Source organism: Canis lupus, chromosome 3 (assembly GCF_003254725.2).
Source record: "Canis lupus dingo isolate Sandy chromosome 3, ASM325472v2, whole genome shotgun sequence".
Classification (NCBI taxonomy): Eukaryota; Metazoa; Chordata; class Mammalia; order Carnivora; family Canidae; genus Canis; species Canis lupus.
The window spans coordinates 5,174,186-5,188,626 of NC_064245.1; the positions used below are offsets into that span (position 1 = coordinate 5,174,186).

General features: G+C 33.2%; 2 long non-coding RNA genes across 13 annotated transcripts in view; one reads left to right on the plus strand and one right to left on the minus strand.

The window, feature by feature from the left end:
• Window positions 1-14,441, plus strand: part of LOC112653344 (uncharacterized) — an 87,888-nt gene that overhangs the window by 56,796 nt on the left and 16,651 nt on the right. The window lies entirely within an intron of this gene.
• LOC112653347 (uncharacterized) overlaps window positions 1-14,441 on the minus strand; it is a 48,014-nt gene that overhangs the window by 10,660 nt on the left and 22,913 nt on the right. For 5 of the 8 annotated variants that reach the window (XR_007409673.1, XR_007409672.1, XR_007409674.1 and 2 more), the window contains one exon: window positions 2,214-2,291. The exons of 1 other annotated variant lie outside the window; for it this stretch is intronic. This is a non-coding gene — a long non-coding RNA (uncharacterized LOC112653347). Of the gene's footprint in view, window positions 1-2,213; window positions 2,292-11,113; window positions 11,189-11,987; window positions 13,876-14,441 lie in introns of those variants that run through there. 2 more of the 8 variants (XR_007409675.1, XR_007409676.1) reach the window with 2 other exon arrangements.

The following is a 14,441-nucleotide window of genomic DNA, read 5'->3' on the forward strand; positions in this document are numbered from 1 at the left end:
GATAGTCTATAGTTGATAATATTATTAGAAGTTGCTTTGGAAGTCAACAAAAATTATTCAGAATTTCAGTGAGTTTTCCTGATGGATGTCTGCCTAAGCAGTCTATTTTGGCAGTAGTTCCCCTTCTTTTACTGAAGAGTTGCTATCTAAGTCTTACTGAGTAGTACTATTAGGTTTCTGCACCTGTACATCTCTCTTTTCAGTCTCACTACCCATCTTTAGGGACATGGAAATGTTCTTTGTGCCAATAGCAAAAACCATTTCTAAAAATGTGATCCTGTGTTACTAGAGAAAAATTCTTGCTTCCTGATTATATTACATAGAACATATTCATTCATCCTATAAACTAATAAAATGAACTGAAACTGAACTACCTAAACCAACTTTGAATTAATACAAGTTATCAATTTTTGATCAGCATAACTCACAGTGGGAGGAAAGTCAAATCCCTTGTCAAGTAATAGCCCTGAAACCCCAGTAAGCACCTCATAAATTCTCATCCAGCTCTATTTTTGGATTATATGCAGGACACTGAAAATATTTATACCTGGGTTGACAAATTCCCTCTTATGTTATTTTCATTCACTCAATAGGTAATTTTAAATTCTTTTTCAAACTTTGAGAAACATTTGTTTTCCCTGATAAAGAGCAGAAAACCTTTCTTCTCCTTGGATCTATTCTTCCTTTATTCCATGGCTTCAACATTCTCCTTAAGTAAATGAGCTGTTAAAGTTACATGGTTTTTCACAAAACACTTGTAATGTAGAGACCATCCAAGTAAAATTGATCAGATTCTATCTCCTCTCCTGATCTTTGATTTTGCCCACTGAGATTTCTTTGCGGCAATTCACCTCCCAAAAGTGAATAGTTTTTTAGTTTTCAGTAAATTTACTCATCATATCAGTTATAGTTTTCACAAAGAAGTATAAATACAGGGACTCCTGGGGGGCTCGGCGGTTAAGCGCATGCCTTTAGCCCAGGGCGTAACCCCGGGGTCCCAGGATCAAGTCCCACATTGGGCTCCCTGCATGGAGCCTGCTTCTCTCCTGCCTATATCTTTGCTCTTTGCTTCTCTCTCCCTCTCTGTGTGTGTGTGTCTCTCTCATGAATTTAAAAAAAAAAATCTTAATAAAAAAAGTATAAATACATTTAGTCATGAGAACTGTGTGACAGCACAATCTTGTCTTTATTCCTTTGTACATGTTACCAGCATTTTTTAAAAAAATCTAAGAACTTTTCAATAATTTTCCTACTAGTTAATTCTAATGATATCTTCATTTCTCAAATTCGTCCGTGAATCAAAATTCAAATGATTCTATAAACTTATTTTCAACATTATACAGTAAGATGCATGCGACAGATTAGCAGGCAAATCTTTAATCCAAAAGTGACAATACTTCAGTTCAGGACAGCAACAGGGCAAACCTCCAACACAAAAACCTCCAATGAGAAGAAATAAAGTTGAACTTTTAATTACCTTAATAAAGGTGAAAACATTTGCATCCAAAAAGTTTATAAAAGATCAAATCTGACCTACTTGCCCTTATAATGATCCACATTAAAACATTTTAAGAAAGCAAGTAATATGATAACATATGTTGAACAAATACAAATACAATGGACATCTTCATCTTAATGAAAATTTCTGATTGTACTTTGGAATGTAAGCAAATTTTCAATTATTTTTCAGCCAGATGCCTATTGACTGAGATCTTATAGTTCAATAAAAATTTTTAAGTTAAAATATTTCTTTAGTTTGCATTTTTGAAGAAAATAATTAAGTTTGTCTGCAAAAATAAACTGGAAGGCCAAAGAGAGTTTTGTTACAAAGTGATGATGGTACAAGGAGGCAGATGAATAACACCATCCATCACCATGACATTGGGTAAGAGCAGAGGTCATGCAATCCTCCTGAAGGGTTTTATTTACATATACCTGCTGAGGTTCTTTATGTCCAACTTAGGAGAGTAGAATGGGTTTCAAGTAGAATATTTGTTTTTTAAAGTTAAATTTTCTAAATGCATGGAGGAACACATACCAATTTTAGAATTCTATTGACAGTTTCATTGTTTATTTGTAAATTAATTTATTAAAAAAGATTTTCTTCTGAAGAAAGAGTTTACAAATTTCAGTCTGTGAACTAAAACCCTTTTTAGAAATTTTACATATAACTTGTTTTTCCTTCATAAAAGTATTTTCTAGTAGTGTCTTACTGTTGCAAGAGATTGATATTTTCCTGTCAGTTGATCATTTTGGCTCTTAGCCACTCTCACTTTTGTCAGTTGTTTCCCCTAGAAACCAATAAAAAATTGACATAAGTCCTATTCAAACAATTAAAAACATTCCCACCATAGCAACTCTCTAGCCAAACTGGTATTTACTTTTTTCCTCCAAATAATGCAATACGCTCTCCATATAAGCTTACAAAATTTCTGTCTGAAGTGCAGTATTTGAAATAGCAATTCCCACTCTGTTCTAACTAGTTAAATATTAAGTCAGATTTTTACACTAGTAGCAATGGCAGACTTAAAACTCTGGGAGTGTTTGAGACTCTTTTTTGTCCTGCCCAGTTGTGCATGTGTGTGTCTAAAGTTACCACTTGTTAGTATTTAAAAATCTGGACATTTAATACAAAGTTGAGATTTTCTTATTCTCATAAAAATTGGGATATCTGACAACTCTGGGTCAAATCCTGCAGAATCCACTCAAGCTGAGTGGCTATTTCCCTGTTAGGACTTGACCTCCTCAAGGATGTGGCTTCCACTTGAGTCATGGGTTGACTCCAAAGGGTACTTCAGTTTATAAAATTGGATCTGAAACCTATCTTTCCTCCATTGGGTCCCAGTCTAAAACTCAAATTCCTAAAAACATTTTGAGCCTGGTAATCATTTCTGTTTCTGTCCCACTAGCTCTATTTTTATTTAAAAAGCTAATTTGGAACTTAGCATAAACATGACATGGTTTCACTAAATTATCAGTCTCCCAAGTGGATTATAAATCCATTAAGCATACACACTATATTTTGCATCAATATTGTATACCCTGATTTTTAGTATAATACCCTGAACACATAATGATTTTTATGAGAGTATTTTATTCTACTTATGGCTAGTATCTAAGGAAGTACTTATATTTTTTTAATAGAAATTAATTTAAATGAATGTGTTTAACACACATCTGGGCACTCTCCAACATGTATGTCACTGTCTCAGAAATCTCACAAGAAAACACTTGGTTTAATTTAGGCAATCATGTTCAGGTAATTAGTTTTGGTTCTAATCACTTGACTTAAATATTTGCAAGTTACATGCAGAATGGGAATCCTGGAAATAAATGTAGAAAATTAACACAGGCATAGTTTTTGATAACAAGAATTTGCCTCTGCCTGAGTCATGTTTCATATACTATGGAAATACAACTTAAAATTCAGAGGGTACATAATACTCCATGAAAATCATAGTTTCATTATGTAGTAAATGGAATATGTAAGATATATAAAATCAGGAATGGGAAAATCAAACAACGTAGATCATAGAATCAAAGCTCTTAATTAGAGTTTAAATTGTGACTTCAGATTCTTCAAATGCAGTTTAGGTACTTTCTAAATCATAAGGAATAGATTATATGTATGCAAATTAGAGCTTGTTTGATTGACAGAATGAAACATACTTTAGGAAAATATTTTAGTTATAGGTATCCCCTGCTTTAGGAAAGTTAACATTATGACACTTCACTTACAAAAGACCTAATATTGTACCTGTTTTCACTAACTGAAAGAAATCTGAAGAGGATTTTCACTTTTAGGAATAAAGGCAAAAAGAAAAAAAAATAGTGTTCAGGGTTTGTTTTGTAGGAAGCCTCTATAAAGGCAGCACGCACCCCAAGCAGTGAGAGTGGCATAGCCAAGCTCCTCCCCTGGAAACTACACGCAATGTCTCCCCATCAAGCTGCCATTGTTTTGAGCTATGTCTGTGAGCATCTATGCTTCACCTCAACTGATTTTGTGCATCTGTTATCAAGATGTGTCCTAATGTATCAGAAAAAACTAAAAGAGGTTATACTGGGGGCCTGAAAATGCTCAAAAAATTTTTCCATATGAAGTAATGATAATGGTTTCTTCCCTTTATGCTATTTTGGCTTACAGAAGGCTTCACAGGAATGCTCAACTCCTGGAATGGGGTAGGGGGAAGCTGGACCTCAGATGTACTCTAGACTTTCTATAGAATTCTTAGTTAACAATTTGACTCTTATACTCTCACACAAACATATAGCTTTATAACTAGCATTCTTTCTATTATATACACAGGAGTTAAAAAAAAAAAAAACTGTCATGGAGCCAACAGAAATAACTTTGAAGCTTCTACCATGAGGACTAGAGTTGAACTTATTAGGCTGCTTATCTCCAGTCAGTCATATCAGTATAACATTTCAACCCTAATTTGTGTTGTATATTTATGGTACTAATTTAGTTTTGGAAATCAAATCAATTTTTAATACATATTTCTTGATTTAGATAATAATTACATTGTTCGCTCATTAATTATACACATTATTGGTAAATATTTGAATTGTTAGAATGACTGGTAAAATAAAAAAGTTTGTAATTATTTCTATCATTACCCTGGCAATTTCACATTTTAAAACAAACTATTTTAATTTTGATTTATCTTGAAGTAAACTGTCCCTTTTAATATCCCAGAAAAACTGAACTATAAAGATAAAATATGATGAATTTCAAACATACAGTAAATAATTTTCAAATAAAGGAAAAACCATCATAAGCCACAAAGGAAGAGGGAAATCCAAGTAATAGGAACACATCTGAGCTAACTCTTGAGCAACACACTAGAGATAACACTCCTAAAATTTGACCCAGGAGGTAAGTGATTCCTGTTTTAGGAAGAGGAACATGTAGAACTGCTGAAACTCCAAGTGATGGTTCACAGATTCTTTTTTCATTTTAAGATTTATTTATTTATTTGAAAGAGAGAAAGGAGGGAGGGAGTCTTTCAAGCAGGCTCCCCGTTGAGCACAGATTCCCACAACCCATGAGCACATGACCTGAGCCAAAACCAAGAGTTGGAAGCTTAACTGACTGAGCCACCCAGGTGCCCCAATGGCTGACAGATTCTTGACCAAACTTTAGTCAGGTTCTCCTGAGCCCTCTTCTTGACTAGGACTCAACCTTTATTTATTAAAAATGATTGGAGAAAAGCAGCACATATGATTTTATCTAGCTCGCCAACTCTCCTTGACACACACACACTCATAGACACAAAATAAGAGTCCTGAAAAATAGCTTCTAACAGCTCCAGGCCACATCCCTGGGATGAGTCCAGCTCCCTTTACAATGCCTGCCTGAGATAGAGTGAGGCTGCCAAAAGAACTTAGTATTTGTTCCAGTCATCACTGGAACAGAGGGACCTGGTCTCCTGGTCTCTGTAGGAAGATAGGAGCCTAAGTTACTCAGCCAGTTAGCAAACTGGCCTAGTCACATGACCCAACCCTTCTTCCTAATTTTGTAAATTTCCACTTCCTTGAGTCCACTCAACCTCCCTTAATTCCCTATCCTTACTCCCTCACTCTCCTTTTAAGATACCCAGTCACCTCTATACAAATGGAAGTTGAATTCTGTTCATGGGGGACCCTCACCAACTACAATAGTTTATTATTGAATAAATAGTGTCTTTGCTTTGTCTGTCTTTGAAATGATCTATGCAAGAAATGGAGTATTAAAGACACACTGTTCACCACCCAGAAAAAGATAAAGAGATGACTGAGAGAGAAAAAAATAAACTATAAGAAATCAGTAACCCAAACCTCTAACCTGAATTAACTATAAGAAATTACTATTCTAAATTTCATAAATCATTTGTCACATCTTTTTTATTACCCACAATTTATTGAACTGGAAGGTAATTAACTCTGTGCAAAATTAGTACAAAATTAAAAATTGCAAAAAGAATAAAAGAGGGGTGAAAGTGAGTAAGAATGAAAAGAATCAAAGACCTTCTGAATGAAAATGTTAAAATAATTTGAAAGAAACCATAAAATAAGTATATTTGAAAATCAAAGAGAAAATTAAAATGAAAGAAAATATACAATTATATGTAAAAGAAGGCAAAATTGGAAAAAGAATCAAAGTTTTCTAAAATTGAAAACAGTGACTATAGCATAACAATGTTCCTTTTCTTATCAGTACTATTCCCCATTTTTGCTTCAAATAGAAATTCTATTTTATTTTTTCAAATATTCTGTATCTTCTACCTAATACCTCTGAAGATGCTATTCAAGACCAACTTCCAAAGACAGATCTGATTGGTACACAGAAAATTCCACTACATAGCTAATGATTCTAGAATGGGAATTTATGAGAATTTGACTCAAGGAAACAGGATGGAAAAATACCATTGTACTAAAAAAGAAAATGTTTAGCTTTTTCAATTGGACTATGTTTTATAGGAATATTCTGCCTATATATCATATATATCACATTATACCTATATAATATAATGATATAATATCTCAACATAATATAAATGGTAAATTATATATTAGTATACATTAAATGTTATTATGGATTAGGCTATTTGTTGAATTGTAAAGAAAAATAGAAAATGGCAAAGCAAAAATGTGGAAAAGAAATTTGATGCTAAAGACATAAACTAAACTGCATAACAGGTCTATCCTGGAGGCTATACTACCTCTAGACTTCTTCTTATACAAGTATTTTTTCTGGTTTTCTGTTACTTGCAAGCTACATCTTCACTGACACTGAAATATAAAAATCGGTGGACAGGTGAATACAAAGTAAGTTAGGTAAGTCAAAAGAAAGCATAAAGATGATGTGAGGAAAAATATAAAAAGGGATTTTTATCACAAGTTAAAATACAGTAACTGGGGATTTAAAAATCTAACTGAAAGGTTTTTTGTTTCCACTTTTTAAAGATTTTATTCATTTATTCATGACAGAGAGGCAGAGACACAGGCAGAGGGAGAAGCAGGCTCCCTGAGGGGAGCCCAATGCAGGACTCAATCCCAGGATCCCAGGATCACAACCTGAGCCAAAGGCAGACACTCAACCACTGAGCCACCCAGGCGTCCCACTAAAAGGTTTTAGTAAGAGACAAAATACTGATCTATACTTGTACACTATATAAATAACCTTACAATCCATATTATTTAGATACTTTACTACCTATATCATCTTTACATAATATCTCTTCATATATTTTATACTCTTTCATATACAATGTATAAGAATATATACATTTATGAATATATACATATACATGAATACATATACACACATATATATACGCAGGCACACATTTGTCATATACCAGAAGTGTCAAACGCATTCACAACAAAAATAAGAGGACTGAAAAAAAAATAAAAAATAAGAGGACTGAATGATTGAGAAAGTCACAAAATGAAGTAGTAAATTTTCACTGCTGGATATATTATCAATATATACTTCTTTACAATCTGTTGTCAAATTTCAAATTTTAATACATATTTCTTGATTTAGATAATAATTACATTGTTCGCTCATTAATTATGCACATTATTGGTAAATATTTGAATTGTTAGAATGACTGGTAAAATAAAAAATTTTGTATTTTTACAAAATTTATTTGTATTATACCTTGCTTTTCTCAATTAATTTAGGCTTCTCTAAGAATGCCTCACAACTCAATAACAGTACACGCCACTTACTCTATCATTTAAAATAAATTTTATTTGAAAATGGAATAATTTCCAAATGATTAGAAATTTACTTCATGTATTTAAACTGCTATGTGGTATTCCATTGTATTAATAGATCCATTCCCATTATGGTGAATTAAATCTCTATAACCTAATTTATGTTAAAACTTAAATGAGAAGAGTTACATAGGTTCAGTATGCAATTATTAAATAAAATAAACATATTTTATATAATATTTTTTAGCTTCAGGCATATATTTGATATTTTAAACATGGGTGGTAATGTTACACATTAAAGGAGAAAATGTGAGAATAGAGGAGGAAAGCACAAAGGCATCTGTAATTATTTTACATATAAATATATGCATAAAGCAAAGAATGAAATATATATAACATTTAAATATTCTGAGTAATGAATATATGGGTATTCACAACTTCATTTTCTGTTCTTCAACATAAAATTGCCAAAACACAAATATATAAACATAAGTTATAATTCTGTTATATTATAAAAATAAATTCTGAGGGCTCATTGTATCTATGTGTACTGGATAGCAGAATTGCATGGTTGATAATTTACAAATAACTAGATGTGGAGAGAAGCTGAGTGGATGACCCTGGACAAGTAATTTGACTATTCTGAATCTCTGAAGCCTTATCAATAAATAAAAGCAAAACAATAACAGTGCTTGCCTTGTATAGTTGTTTTGAAACTTAAATTAGACAACATATATAAAGTTCCTGAAATATAGAAGGGAATAAGCAAATGTTCATTCTTCTCTCATCAATATCCAGTTTCTTTTGTAATTCATGGCAGAGGACAAGAAGTTTCAGTTGCCTTCATCCTTAATCACCTGCTTAATCAATTATTCTAAGAATATTTTATGATATTCTGATGCTCTCAAGGCAAGCATTATTCCATTTTAGAATTTTCAAAAAGCCAGATTAACCAGAATTCTAGGGAAACAATATTTAAAACATTTGCGATATTGTACATGACTAGCTTACAGGTTTTAGGTATATCAAATTTTTTTTTTCATTTTATTGGTGTTTGAATATTACCTCATTATTTGCTCAGAATCATTCCAGAAATTTTACTTTTATTTAAATTATATATAGGGGATCCCTGGGTGGCTCAACGGTTTAGCGCCTGCCTTTGGCCCAGGGCGCAATCCTGGAGTCCCAGGATCGAGTCCCGCGTCGGGCTCCCTGCATGGAGCCTGCTTCTCCCTCCTCCTGTGTCTCTGCCTCTCTCTCTCTATCATGAATAAATAAATAAATCTTTTAAAAAATTATATTTAAATTGTCAATATATTTGTACTATAAATGGTATACTTTCTCTTGAAACTAATAATAATTAAAATAATAAATAAAAGTTTTGAAAATGGGCAGGTTTGTTTTGCCAGCCTCTTTTCTTGTGCATAGTATTGGAGTTAGGGCATTACTGAATGCCAGTAGGATTAAATAAGGCAAAGTGGCTTTGAAAATACCTTTAACTTTGAGATTTGTCCTTTTCTCAGCCTGATATTCTTTGACTAATATTTAAGAATATGTTACCCTAGTAGGAGATAAGAGGTAGAAAGCATTCTAAAAAGTGCAATCCAGTATTGCATAATAAGGTATTCTCATTCTTACAAACCAATTTTTATTTATGGTTTGATACATAAGTGTCACATCATCTATCTTTCAAAAGAGGTAATATTTTGACAAGGCAGGAAATTGTACACCAAAATATATTTTACCCACATACACACACAGGTGCACATAAATACATATTCTCTTTCCTGAATTTGAAAACTTACTACCTATAGAAGAATACTTACTTTTCAAATATTTCTATTAAATGTCATCTAATGAACAGAAATTTAAATACAAAATTTAGACTGTATTTGGGAAATTTAGGATTGTAAATCCACTTCCTAATGTTGTAACACTCACGGTAGTCTGTATCCCATGGCTTTCTAATAATTGTAATCTGCTTTGCCCCCTGTGTTAGAGATATAATTATGTTAACAGCTTTCCTACACAGGCACCATACATTGCCATTATGAGGCTAACTTCATTTAATTAGCATCATGTAGTAAATTAGCAGTTATAAGGACTGCTGGGTACAAGGGGATCTCCATTTTCTCACCATTTACTTAATCCTCAGTCAATGTTAAGATTACTGCTCAATGAATTTCCCTAGCAAAATCACCCTCCTCAGATGTTGTGATTCAGCATTTGTATGGATTTGGAACAAACAGTTTTCTCTAGATGCCCACAAATTAGGATTATTGAAATCCCATCCTGTTCCTTGTTGGAAAGACACAGGAATACAGAGGGACAATGCCCATGTGAATGCATTCTTTTTCTTTCAAAACAACTATTTTTTTAAACGACTTGATGAAAAGGAGTGTTAGCTAGAAAGTAAATGGAAAGGCAGAATGAATCCTTTTAAAAGGAAGTTCCCAGATTTTATTTGTATTTTCTTAAGCAGATCTTTTTATGCCTAATGCTTGGTGGAAACACACAAAAATAAGAGTAAATTACATTATTATTTATCCCATTATTGGACCTATAGTGTGCTGTGAAGATGACTAACTTCTGTGATTGTGTGTATATGCTTGGTGATTCATTGTTTTCAACCCTATTAAGAATTATTTTCAGAGTAGTACAAACTACCAGTTTTAGGAGAAATTATCAAAATCCTAGGCCATCAGGAAAAATCTATTATTGCTTAATATATAAGAGACTTGATACATACTTAAAATGTCATCTTATCTTGGGGTGCCTAGGTGGCTCAGTCAGTTAAGCATCCGACTCTTGATTTTGGTTCAGGTAATGATCTCAGGGTGGTGAGATTGAGCCCAAGACAGGCTCCGTGCTGGGTGTGCAGCCTGCTTAAGATTCTCTCTCTCTCTCTCTCTCCCACCCTCCCCCCGCCCCTTGAGCATGCATGCACTCTCTCTAAAAAAAAAATCACCTTAGTATTTCAATATAAGTTAATTCTTTTGCTGCATATACACACGTGAGTGATCACGCACATGCACACGTACACACTCCATAAGTAACTTCCAATTTGTGATTTTATGATCAGAATCTCTAACAATTCAGACTCCAGAAATACTGAAGACCTTCCCAAAGCATTGCAAAAAGTAGTCTAAAAAGTTCTGTTGTCTAATTTCCCTCTCACCCACATGTGCCCTGGCAAATAATATATAATCACTAAATATCACACGTGTAGAAAGCATTTCATATATGTTAAAAGTGAAAAAATCAGTCAATTTTTACTAGTTATCAAACAAACGGAAAGTGTGAGGATTTTTAGATTACAGACAGTCCTTGACTTACAATGATTTGACTTATAAATTTTTGACCTTATGATGGTACAAAAGCAATAGGAATTCAATAGAAAACATACTTCAAATTTTGATCTTTTCCAGGTTAGTAATAATCAGTAAGATACTCTCATGATGCTGGGCAGAAGGAGTCAGCCCTAGGGGATCACAAGGGTAAACAATTGATACATTTACAGTCATTCTGTACCCATATGGCCATTCTATTTTTCACTTTCAGTATAGAATTCAATAAATTACATAAGATATTCAACACTTTGTTATAAAATAGGCTTTGTGTTAGATGTGTTAGATGAACTTGCCCATCTGTAGACTAATGAAATTGCCCAACTATTAGATGAATTTGTCCAAATGTTCTAGGCACATCTGAGGTAGGCTAGGCTAAGCTATGATGTCTGGCAGGTTAGGTACATTAAATGCACTTTCAGCTTATGATATTTTCAGCTTATAATGGCTTTATTGGGTCATAACCTAATCCTGAGATCTGTACTTGTTTGGGGGTCCCCTCACCTAACAGGAATTTAAAATATCTGGATCCAGAATATTTGCCACGTGGATCTGTCAGTCATGATTCTCTACTGAATACTATGCCTTTTCTTGAGAAAGATTACCTAGCACCAGAAGCATTTCTGTAGGCCCAAGGAGGGGTTTCTGTCATTAATAAAAGCAGGCCCCCGAAGTACTGTATCTACTTCTCAGAGAAGCCAGGTTTTTTTGACTTTCAGCCTAGTTGGCTTAGCCGGCCCACTGCAGTAATTACTCTCAGAGACATAAGCCCAATAGTAATCTGTTTCATGTCTTGTTCAAGGCCATTTTACTTCCTTCCCTGGTTAGTCTGTTTCCATGGGGCCAGGAGAGCACAAAGGGTCTGCTGGAGCTCACACAAGTGAAACAGCTTGGCAAGGAGGATTGTCAATTCACACTCACTCCTTGGTTTACCTTGCATCTTGTGGATTATACTTGAGTGCTGTCATTGCTGTCTTAAAATCTGGTGTCTCTGGCAACCACTCTGAGTGGACAGACAGCACAACCAACATATGTAGGGGAATTGATCTCTATGAGGTAATGTTGACCAATGGAACATGGAAGCTAATGAGTACATTTTTCTCCCATCATTTTCCTGGAGAGATTCTTTTGAGACATATTTGTCCATAGGGTCTCTATGTAGATATAACTTCCTAGCCTAGCCTAACCCAATTTCCCTTTCCTCTAAATCTTGATTTCTTTGGAATTTAGACCCCATAAAGTGTTAGCATATAGACATTAGGCTCAATTGCCTGGGCAAATAAATCAGCTATCTACCCATCTGAAGAGAATGTATAAGTCACTAGCCAGCTAGGTAAAAATCAGAGTAAATACATTAACTCATGTCTTTTACTCATGAGGAAACTACCTTTAATCAGATCCTAGTACTCTTACTTACAACTTAGATATGCTTCATTATTTTGTTTTGAAGCACATGATATTGGGAAGTAGCAAACTTCAAAAGATTATGAAGGATTTATACATTGTTGTCTTTAGGAGAGAAAGGTGACAGTAAGGTAGCAAGGACACATACTGAAAATAGAATACATGTTACTAACATTGTTCCAAGAGCCTTAAACACTTTAATATGTCTTGGAGCCATTACTGCTATAAAATACAACACCCAAACTAATTTTATAATAATTTCTGGGATTATTAGGAAAAACTCAAATTATATTTACTATGTTCTATGTAAAGAAGGTAGGCAAGTTCCTTGGAGAACTCTCAACTAAACAATTAAAAAATGTCTTGATGTTTACATTGGAACTAGACATTCTGACAATCTAGCCATATAGAACACTTTATTCTCTAAGGTTCCAGATCATGATTTTATCTTTTTTAAGAAGCTAAATATTTCATATGGCAATTTGAAAATACATAGAAACATACTCACAGTAGTAAGGAAAGATCAGACAGTGGCAAACCACAACTATTTCTTCAGTTCTGGCTTGAATGAGATTAATATTCCTAAATATAAACCAGAGGCAGGTGGGGAGAGACAGAAAATCGGAAAGGACCCAAAACTAGTAAGAAGAATAAATTAGTAATAAAGAAAAAAAATCTGACAAGAAAAGCCCCAGACCTGATGGCTTTACTGCTGAATTCTCAGAAACATTCAAGGAACTAACATCAATCCTGCTCAAGCTTTTCCAAAAAATTGAAGCAGATGAAAAACTCTGATGAATTCTAAGAAGCCAGCATTATCCTGATAGCAAAGCCAAATACACTACAGAAAAGCTACAGACCAATTACTTTTATGAATAACGATGCAGAAATCCTCAATAAAATAATACCCGACCAAATTCAATAGCATATTAAAAGAATTATATACCATAATCAAGTGGGATTTTTTTCTTGGAATGCAAGTTTCCTTCAACATAAGAAAATAATTCAATATAAGATATTAGATTAACAGAATGAAGGATAAAAACTATGTAAAAACTATTATTTAAATTGATACACAAGAAGCATTTGACATATACAGCAAAAATCATACTCAATAATAAGAGACTGAAAGCTTTTCCACAATATCAGGAAGAAAATGCCCACTTTCACTACTTCTATTAAATTTCTTTCCAATATGAAATTGGAAATCCTATCTAGAGCAATTGGGCAAGGAAAACAAGTCATCCAAGTCATAAAGAAAGATGTAAAGTCATCTCTATTTAACAGAGGATATAATCTTGTCTGTAGAAAACTCTAGAGATTCTACAAAAAAAAATACTAGAATTAATAAACGAATTTAGCAAAGCAGCAGGATTCAAAGAAAGCAGCAAACAAAACTCAACTGTACTAAACAATTTAAAAGGAAATTAAAAAAAACAATTCCACTTAATAATAAATATTTAGGAATTAACTTCTCTAGTAAGTTGAAAGATTTGTACAATAAAAACTATAAAAACATTTCTGAAAGAAATTAAAGAAGACGTAAATGAAAAGAAAGACATCGTATGTTCATGGATTGGAAAAATTCATATTGTTGAGATCTCAATACTATACAAAGTGATGTACAGAATTAATGCAACCTTTGTGAAAATCCTAATGATTTATTTGTAGAAATAGAAAAATCCCCACTAAAATTCATATATAATCTAAAGGCACCTTCAATAACCAAAACAATTTTGATAAAGACATCAGGAGTCTCTTTCTGATGTCAAAGTTCAATATAAAGCTACAGTAATGGTACTAGCAAAAAGACACATGCACCAATAGAATAGAGTTCAGAAATAAACCCTTGCATATATGGTTAGATGTTTTTCAACAATGAGATACCACCTCAGATTCCTTAAGGTGATTATAAGAAAGAAAAAAGAAAAGAAAAGAAAAGAAAAGAAAAGAAAAGAGAAGAGAAGAGAAGAGAAGAGAAGA